Source organism: Solanum tuberosum, unplaced genomic scaffold, assembly GCF_000226075.1.
Source record: "Solanum tuberosum cultivar DM 1-3 516 R44 unplaced genomic scaffold, SolTub_3.0 scf00374, whole genome shotgun sequence".
Lineage (NCBI taxonomy): Eukaryota > Viridiplantae > Streptophyta > Magnoliopsida > Solanales > Solanaceae > Solanum > Solanum tuberosum.
The window spans coordinates 498,265-508,697 of record NW_006239301.1 but is presented as its reverse complement, the minus strand read 5'-3'; the positions used below and the strand labels follow the sequence as shown (position 1 = coordinate 508,697).

Sequence of the window (10,433 nt, the reverse complement as noted above, 5' to 3'; positions counted from 1 at the left end):
ACAATAATCAAACTCTTGCCAGAACCCTTTTCTTTCGGCACAATATGACTAGTTGGAATCATTTTCCATCGGCTTTATATCACATCACTAATTAGAACTATTTCTCATTGGCTTAACATCACATCACTAGCCAAAATCATTTCTCATTAGCTTTAAATCATATCACTAGCCGAAACTATTTTTCATCGGCTTAATATCACATAACTAGCCGGAATCATTTTTCATCGGCTTCATATTACATCACTAGCCGGAACCATTTTTCATCGGTTTTATATCATATGTCTCATTACGGTGTACAACAATCAATGCACATAAGTAAATTCACACCATAAGAAAGAGACAACAATTTAAGCAATTTAGGTCCACATTCGTGCCATCAAAAATCAAATAAGGGCCACAACAAGGCAATTTACAAAGCATTATGATCAACACATATCCTTTTCATTTATCCCCTTTTTATTCATTAAGATTAGTCAAGTGGAACAATAAGTTCATCACCTCATTCTCATTACTCCCAAACACACAATGAAGGGAAATACACGATTCTACTAGATTATGAAGTTTAAGAGATCACTTTCCTTAATTCAATCAAATAGTTAGTTCAAGACTTGAGTCTTCCCTTTTCGAACAACGTACAAAGCCACACAATCTAATTCAATCAAGTAATCACAATAAGATTTCGAAAATAACAATACCCAATTCATGCTCTTTGAAAAATAGGCCACTCAGCTCAAAAACCAAATTCCAAAAATGAGGTTTGAATTTAAAAATCCTTATTTGAAAACATTAGAAGAGACATTTGGAACTCATTGGTGAAAATCATTTCGAAAAAGGTTTTAAAATTAGTTCACAATCAGCATTTTAGTTAAGAACTCAAGTTCTTGATAAAAAACGTTGTCATTTGTTAATCAATATCTCAAGTTTTGATGTTTAAACCCATAAGTAATCAAAGGGAAATGAAGTTTTAGGGTCACAAAGGCTTACCCAATTGATTTAGCACAAGAAATCTCTTCAAAATCACCTTTAAGGGTTTTACCAAGCTCAAAAATAAAAAATGGGGCTAAACCCCCAAAATTTGCAAGTCCAAAACCCGCTCTGATGTTGCAAAAACGGTCATGGGTTCGCAAACTATACCCCAGCTAAAATCTAGCCTTCGCGATCGCAAACAACCTTTGCTAAAGGGAAGGTCGCGTCGCGACATAGCCCATTGCGATCATGGTCAATGGGGCTGAACTCTCGTAAATGCGAGCAATGCTTTGGCGAAGGGATGCTTGCTAAAGCGAGCTATCCATCGCTAAAGCGAAGCACACAAACACCAAAAATATCAGCCAACTCTCAAATCATCGAAATGTCCCTTGGGATTCGTTCGAAACCCTGTACACACAAACTATATATGCAATTTGACTATACTCAACGATCCTGGCTCAATGGAACCGTCGAAACCCGAATTTGAAGTCTCCTTGACTCGACATCCATGAAAGTCACAAGAAACCACCATAATGCCTAAAAAAGCTAAATCAAGCTCGTGACCTTTGAAAATTCAACCAAGACCTCACCTAGTTCTAAAATCATCCCCAGAATCTAATAGAATTCTTGAAATTCCAATCCGAGCATTCGAACCCCAAATGTTGACTAAAGTCAACCCAAAAGCTAAGATTTCACATATTTCCAACTTAGGATCTCAAATCCTAAAAACAACTCCGACTATGAAACCGACAATTCTCCTAGACAAAATGGCATATTTCAAGACTGGTGGAATCGACGGAATTCCATTCTAACACTCAAAACTCCATAAGACACTGAAAATCACTTTTTAACAACTTTAGCCTTTGTAACTCAAATCTTACAAAAATCCACAACTTTTTACTCAATGTTTGAAACCTAATTTCAAAACTTAATTATGAAAGATTCGGGGTCAATATTGGGAGAGGCAAAATGATAATTTTATGAAAATATTCAAAAATGATCAATTGGGTCATTACAGAACTCCCTTCATTGGGACCCTGGCTTTGCCACTGATCACAGTTGTCTTATTTACGGTACAAGGTTTCACTAATTAATGGTCATTTTTGCACATTCTTGTTAAGTTGAATATATATACCTTATTCTTCCCCCTTTAAAATAATATAGTCATACTTGCCAATGAGATGAAATTTATGAACAAAAGAGAGATAGAGAGAAAATAGTCAAATGTTGAAAAAAGAAGAAAGGAAGATGAAATAACAATGGAACACAAAAAGATTGAAAAAATAGAATGGTTAGAATATTGGAGTGGATATAAATGGAGAGAAGACAAGACATCTGTTTGGATTTGAAAGAGAATTTCTTGGGCACTGTTTGAATTTGAAAGTAAAATTTTCTTAGTGTTTTTGGAAAACTGGGTAGCGATTTAAAACTTTTTTTAGTGGATCAAAATTTAGAGGGCATTGTGGGTGCAAAAATAAAAGTGAATTTATCGATCCACCCTTGTCAGCTCTTCTAGTTACGAAAATAACCCGAAAAAGTGGAGTTGTGTCAATTTGTGCTGAATATATTTTCGCTTCTTCAAATATAAAGATCAGAGTAAAATAACGATGTCTAAGAATTGATCAACGGCGGCTCAACGTGATTGGAGGTCTAAAGCGAAATTTCAATTCGAGGCCTAAAATATAAACAAACTTCATATATGTATTTATTCAAAATTTATTTTTCTTACACTATTTAGATAAAGATTATTAGTATTTAATATTATTTTTTCAGTTGTTAGTTTTAGGTAAGATTTTATTAACTCAACATTGAAAAACATCCTTTCAGTGAGACAATTATTATATGAATTGTTAACATAATTCTATAAGTAATAAGTTGACAAATATTAAATAAAGATAAGAGTTAGAACCATAAAATTTGACATAAGAAGTTGACGACTTGATATATCCCATTTTAATATTCCTTTAGTAATGCTTAAAACTAAAATTTAAAAAGAAATAAAAAAGAATTTGTAACTCACTTTGTTCAACACTTTTCACTATTAATTCTTATTTTTAAACAAAGTACAAAATATGTTAAAGTGGGTAAAATAATATATATTTTAAAAAATTATACTTTTTAACATAAATAATCATTTTTATATAGAAATTATGATAAAAATTTGGGGACCTAAGGCAAAAGCCTTATTTTCCAAAGCATAGAACCGGCATTGGAATTGATCTTTATTTTTTCTGACCGTTAACGATCATAACAAACTTTTTCTGTTCATTTAACATTGTCCTTACATAAAATTTTCACCGTTAACCTTTCTCAAATATCTTTCATAGAACGTGCTTATTGGCTTGTATCTGATCGATGAAAAGTTAGGACCATAAATAATATGCAAAGCTAACCTCATCATAAAGCGCAGTAATTTGGAGTTCGGAGTGAAAAGGGTAAAAAAAATTAAGCAAAATTTCTAAAAGGACAAAAATTGAGGATCAAACCAAAAGGGCAACATTTAAATGCAAAGATAAATATCGTTAAATCATATGTTAAGGGGATCATGTTGACATATATATTTGTTGAAAAGCTAACCTCAATTTTTGTTGCCCTTTCGAAAATTATGCTCAATTTTTTTGTCCTTTTGACTCCGGACTCCAATAATTTGATTGGTCCCAGCAAATGTTAGAAAATAAAACAAAACTTGGCCCGCCTATTAAGGAGTACTACACACTATTAGTTGGCATTGGATATCAAATATAAAAAAACTAAACAAACAAATCGAATCAAATTAACTTGATTCTTGAGTTTTTAATTTTTGATTCAGTACTAGAGTATCTTTTTTGTTCAAAAGATCAATTTTTTCATTAGGTGATCAGTTTACATTTTTCTTTGGACCAAATAACACGTGTTAAGAAAATATACTACTCAAAATGATTAGTTTACACCCACTCAGTCATGAATTAGAGTTTTCTTTTTAGCAAATGAAATCAAAGATTCTCTTCTAATTAAATTTGTAAATATGCAAGTGCTAGTAGCTAGACAGAAGCTCAGAATGATAATTAAAAAATGGCCACAATAGCTCAGAATGATGATAAAAAAATGTCCATTTATAGCTCCTTAAGAGTGATTGGCTTGAATATGCAATTGAGTACATGTGCTTCATAATTTTGTAATATTCTCAAAGATTCCTTATTCAAACGGGAAAAAAAAAATACAAAAAAATAGTTTGATGCATGAATATATTTATATAGTATATGAGGAAAGACATAAAGTGACACCTGAAGTTATCCCGAATTTTCAAAAAGACACATTAACTATGCAGGCATCCTATTACCCCCTAAACAATTTTAAAGTGAAATTATTACATTATTTTTCGGTCAATCTTTAGATTTTAAAAAACTAGTGTTATCACACACCAATCATTATGTGACACATGTTAATTTAATTTAAAATGTAATATACTTTTTCCATTTTCAATTTTTCTTTACCTTTTATTTCTCTCTCTTACTTTTGCTTATTTTATTTTTATTACTTTTATTTTAATTTCATCTTACATTTCACTTCTCCTTCTATCTCACCCCACCCACCCCCACTTTCAAGTTGTCCTCCTTCCTCCATTTTCTTTCTATCTTTCTTCTTCTTTACCTTTCACTTTCATCCTTCCCCACTCTCGTCGAGCTGTGTCCCTTCCAATTCCCTTTTTTATCTTTTTTTCTTCTTCTTCCGTCAAATTTCATTCTTCCAGTGAATTTTTTCTTTAAAAAATTACATTATTTTCTTAACTTTGTTGAGTTAGTGATAACAAACCTAATTATTTTTCTAAGAAAATTTAAAATTTTGAAAGTATCATCAATTAGTTTATCTTCTTTTCATATAACTTCAAAATTTAAAAAAATAATTTTGAAAGAATAAATGAATTCCCCAAAAAATTGAAAGAGCTTGATGAAATCCGGATAATAAAGCTAAATGATACCTCCTAATCATTTTGAATCTAATGGGTTCATCAAATTGTTCGATTTTTTTAAAAAAAAATAGATAAAAGTTTAAAATTGAAGAAACTTAAACTAATAATAGTAAAAAAAAAAGAAGAAGAGAGAGGTGGAATTGTGGTAAAAATTGTGACATTGAAAGTGGAGAGTTTTAATGGAGATGACAATGAATTTTTGAAAAAGAAAGAGGAAAAATAACAAAGAAAAAAAGTTAAAATAATAAGAAAAACAAGAAATTATATTTCATAAAAAAGTACCTATAAAAATAAAGTTATATTCATTATTTTATGTTGCTCACGCTCTTTAAAGAGAGTGCATACACTCTCTATGCCAAGTGGACAAAAAATGATGTAATAATATCAGTTGAAGATTGTTTAGGAGGGTACTATGACGTCTGCATAGTTAAGGTGTCTTTTTGAAAATTCGGGACAACTTCAGGTGTTACTTTATGTCTTTTCTCTATAGTATATACTAATCATTGAAAACGTGCCTAGTATATTTATCTCAAATTGCTTCATAAATATCCCGATTTTCAAAATATAAATAATAAGAAGTTTTACACCTTAGTTTAAAAAAATTTATAATTAACTAATTAGTTTAAAGTGTTTGTGGATAAAAATTTAATATAATATTTTGAACACATTCATTATAATTATCAGGAGATTCAAAAGGCAAAGTAAAAAAGTTGAAAGGTTTTGTTTTTCTTTCACTCAAAGTTAATCTTACACTATTTTTGGTACAAAAAGTAAATAATCTCCTCTTAAACTTTTAGTTGAAGAAACATAAATATTGCACCACGATTTGCAGAGGATTAATCTCATGCAATCTTTTGATCTTCTAACATTATTCTACCAACAAAAAAGAACTTTTAACACTATCGAGAAATTTAATTTAGATGATTTTTTTCTTTTTGCTTTACAAACTTAATTTTTTGACTTATAAAATGAGTTTATTTTATTAACTTTTCATATTACTATCTCGATGCATTCACTTGGATGTCATGAAATTAATGTGTCACAATTAGTAGTAATACAAAGAAACCTCAATTAGACATATTATATAAAAAAAGAACTCAAATCATATTATTTAATAGTATTTATTTTTTTAAGAAATAATGTACTCATTAAAACGGGTTACATGCGCAAAGCGCGTGCCCGAAAACTAGTAAATAAAAATGTGATTGATGATTGTAATAATCTCAAGTGGTCTTAAGTAGCCTATATAAAACTTGAGTATTCTCTAAAAAAAAGTATTCTCCTTCTATAGTTACTACCATAACTTGAGGTCATGAGAAAAATCTTCTAAATCTGATGAAATGTCAAATTTTCACTTTTAGGGTTCGTTTGGTTACTGGATAAGACCTGATTTATTCAGGTATAAAATGTTGCATAAGCTTTACTATGTTTGGTAGCATTTTTATGTCAGGTATAAAATTTAACATACATAATACTATGTTTGGTTAGAAAATTAGAAAATCACATAACTAATACATGTATAACAGTATAAGTACTTATGAGTCAATCTAAGTATTATTTTATACGGAATAAAAGATGGAATAAGTTAGACCTGAATAACTAATACCTGAATAAAAATACAAATTGACAACTTTACCATTCACTCTCAATCAAATATACTCCATTTGTTTTAGAAAACATTCAGATCCTCTACATATTTCTAGATCTAGAATGTCTCTTCATCTTCCCAGAGGCAAATAGATTGAAAAAACTTTCAATCTTGCATTCTTGAGAATTTGATGTTGTACAGCAGAAAAATATGTTTCTAGTCATTTCGACCATAGCATCTACTTGAACTTCTTTATTGCTAAAATATCTCACATTGTGTGTAATTTGTATCATGAGATTGAACAATGTGATTATTCTTTGTATGCTTTATAGATGAGAATTTGTTTCACCACTGGTTATTTCTTCCGCTTTACCTTTTACGTTTTGTGTGTGTTTCAAGTGATGAAAGCATAGAACCACGGGACTTGGGTTGCAATGTAAAAGGTTCTAGTGTTGAAATTTGGTAGAATATTTTTATTTTTTTCTTTTTACTCTAAAAATATTATATAGTATTTAATTTCATTTCAAGTCTAGGGTTTACATTAATTGCTAAATATTTAGTTTACTTTTAGTTTAGTATCTAGAAGGAAAAATAATATATTTTATTCTCTTTAATTATTTATAAATAGTGATGTATTCTTCTATTTGAATCAATGTAAGAATCAATACAACGAGTTATCATTCATTCTCTCTTTAATTTATCTTTCTAATTTATTCGATTCCATAACACTTAGCAGTTGCCGTCTATTAACTTATCAAACTCAATAAGACAAATAATTTATTTTTAAGAAGCATATAATGTTTATGAATTTTTAATATAACAATCCAACCCCCAAAGAAATTATTAAACTGCATAACTAAACCCTGCATAAATAAATTTTGCATAACTAACATGCATAACTAATACATATATTACTAATATCTGGATAATTCTAACCAACAACCAAACCACATAAGTAAAGTATGATATGATCATATATTGAAAAGTTGAATGTTGACTATTTGATTTGATGTTCATTTTATATCACTTATTTGGACAGAAAGAATCATTCTAGAGATATCAAACCCAACAGACTGAATAAGAAAAATAAAAAAAATCAAACGGAATCCAATAATGGAACACCTAACGTAGCAGTAGCACGTTTTTTGTTGTTTCCTGGTATTATAAGATGGAGAAGCAAACACAACACTACTCCACCAACTAAGATGGATCCATTACCTCATGTTATCATCTTCCCTTTCCCTGCACAAGGCCATGTCAACTCCATGCTTAAATTGGCTCAGCTTCTTTCTCTTTCTAACTTCGACATTACCTTTCTTGTCACTCTCGATACACATGACCACCTCCTCAACCACACAGATGTGATCTCCCGATTTGGTAGTGGATTCCTATTGCAAGCACTTCCCCATGGGATTTCTATGGATGTGATGAATACTCGTGATGGAATATCAATGCTCTATGATTCTCTAAACAAAATTGCCAAACCATTTCTTAGAGAATTCATAACATATTCTCCCGTGACATGTCTCATCGCTGATGGACTTTTAAGCCTGGCGGGTGATGTAGCTAAAGAAATCAACTTGCCTATCATATATTTCCGCACCGCCAGTGCCTCTTCTTTCTGGTCCTACTTTTGCATGCCGGACCTAATTCAAGTTGGAGAACTTCCCCTCAAAGGTAAAAATACAATATCTTTTTTAAAAAGCATAACTTTTTCTTTTCAACTTTTTAATTCTAACTTTCCACCGGACATATTTAAGCACATAACATTAATAGAAATTTTGCCTATGAAGTAACATTGATTACATGAATTGCAGAAAATATAATGCAAAGGACTTGAAATTGACGAAGGTAAAAGGCATGGAAGATTTTCTGAGAGGTCGAGACCTTCCAAGCTTTTGTCAGGCGAGTGACTTAACTAGCCCTGATTTCAGGATTGTAATGACAGAGACACGACAAACCCCTTGAGCACGAGGTCTCATACTTAACACATTTGAAGATCTTGAAGGCCCCATACTTTCTCAAATTCGAACAGTATGTCCAAATGTTTATACAATTGGAGCAGTTCATGCCCATCTAAAGGCTAAACTTGCAACAAAATCTACCTCGTCAAACAGTTTGTGGCAAGAAGATGAAAGTTGGATGTCTTGGCTAGACACGCAGCCACCAAAATCTGTGATATATGTTAGTTTTGGAAGCGTCGCGGGGTTGACAAAGGAGGAGCTGTTAGAATTTTGGTATGGTCTAGTGAATAGTGAGCAAAAGTTCTTGTGGGTGATGAGGCCAGACTTGATAATAGGACGAGAGAAAAAAGATGAGATTCCTGTGGAGTTGGAGCAGGGTACAAAGGCAAGGGGCTACATGGCTGATTGGGTTCCACAAGAAAAGGTATTGGCACATAGAGCAATTGGCGGTTTCTTGACTCACTCTGGATGGAATTCCACATTGGAGAGTATAGTTGAAGGAGTGCCGATGATTTGTTGGCCGAGATTTGCTGATCAGCAAGTGAATAGTAGATTCGTTGGTGAGGTTTGGAAGATGGGACTTGACATAAAAGATACATGTGATAGAGACATCATTGCAAAATCAATTAGAGATTTGATGGAGAAGAGAAATGGTGAATTCTCTCAAAGAACAGAGCACATGGCCAGTTTGGCAAAAAAAGCTGTCAATGAAGGTGGATCGTCATACATTAATCTGGACCGTCTTATACAGGACATAAGATCTATGATTCCGCCGCAAAAAACATACCTGATTCAGCTGAAACTTGATTTTTTTTTAGCTGCGATTATATTGTTGCCTAGAAATTGTAGATTTATTCTGCCTATTAATCTGAATAACTCTAGCAACAAATGTAGCTTCACTTTTACAACTGCAGTCATTTACAAGTACATCTCCAGCAATAAATAAACCAAACTTTTACGAATGGGGAGTAATAGATAAGAAACTCTAAATTTTTATTGTTATTGGAATTATGACCTCCTTAATTCAGTAAAGGAACACATACTAACTAAAGTTCTTTAACGTTTGATAATTGCGGTAAACAATTTTGTAAATACTCCCTCCGTTTCACAAAAAATGACCTCCTTTCCTTTTAGTCAGTTTCAAAAAATGACCTCTTTCCTTTTTTGGTAACATTTTACTTTTTGCTTTCCACGTGGCATGTTTAAGACCACAAGATTAAGGGCAATTTTGTACATTTGACATAACTTTAATTTAGGACCACAAGATTCAAAAGTCTTATTTAATTTCTTAAACTTCGTGCCAAGTCAAACCAGATCAATCTTTTTGAAACGGAGGGAGTAATAATCAGTTCACAACTTCGTATTATTTATCACAACTTCAAACTACACAACGATTACACACCTATGTAATCTAAGGAATTCTAAACTCTAATCCCTTTTTACCCAAGACAAAAGACCCCAGGTTTAAGCCTTCTAAAAGTCTTCCAAGTTGCTCCAACTTGTTAGACTCGTCCTACACTCAACACTCAATTGCAGTCAATTACTATTAACTACAATCTTACAATTTTTCTCACAAACTCGTAGCACTCCCAAGTAAAATACAAAACTCTCTCAAAAACTCTTCGATAGTGTTTTGATTATCTCTCTATGTAAGTGCGCAAAATTCTTAGAAGAAAATCACGCCCTATTTATAGACTTGAATTTCTCAAAACCTTCTTCAACTCAACTTTATTTACACGGTTTAAACTATGCTTCCTACTATGTTTTGGAATCCTTGAGACTTCGCGTGGACTCCTACTTGATTGCGAATTTGTACTCGTTAAAATTTTCCCCATTCCAGTCATATTAGATGAAGTTGAATCACGATCACACAACTTGTTCTATAACTTTGTCAGTCTTCAAAACACTAAATTATTTGCAACTAACAAATTCCCCCTTTTTGACGATGAAATTTTTATATCTCTGT

At 31.7% G+C, this 10,433-nt stretch overlaps 1 pseudogene; it reads left to right on the top strand.

Moving 5' to 3' along the window:
• The first annotated feature begins 7,584 nt into the window (after positions 1-7,584).
• Positions 7,585-9,413, top strand: LOC102598782 (7-deoxyloganetic acid glucosyltransferase-like; annotated as a pseudogene).
• The last annotated feature ends 1,020 nt before the right edge of the window (positions 9,414-10,433 follow it).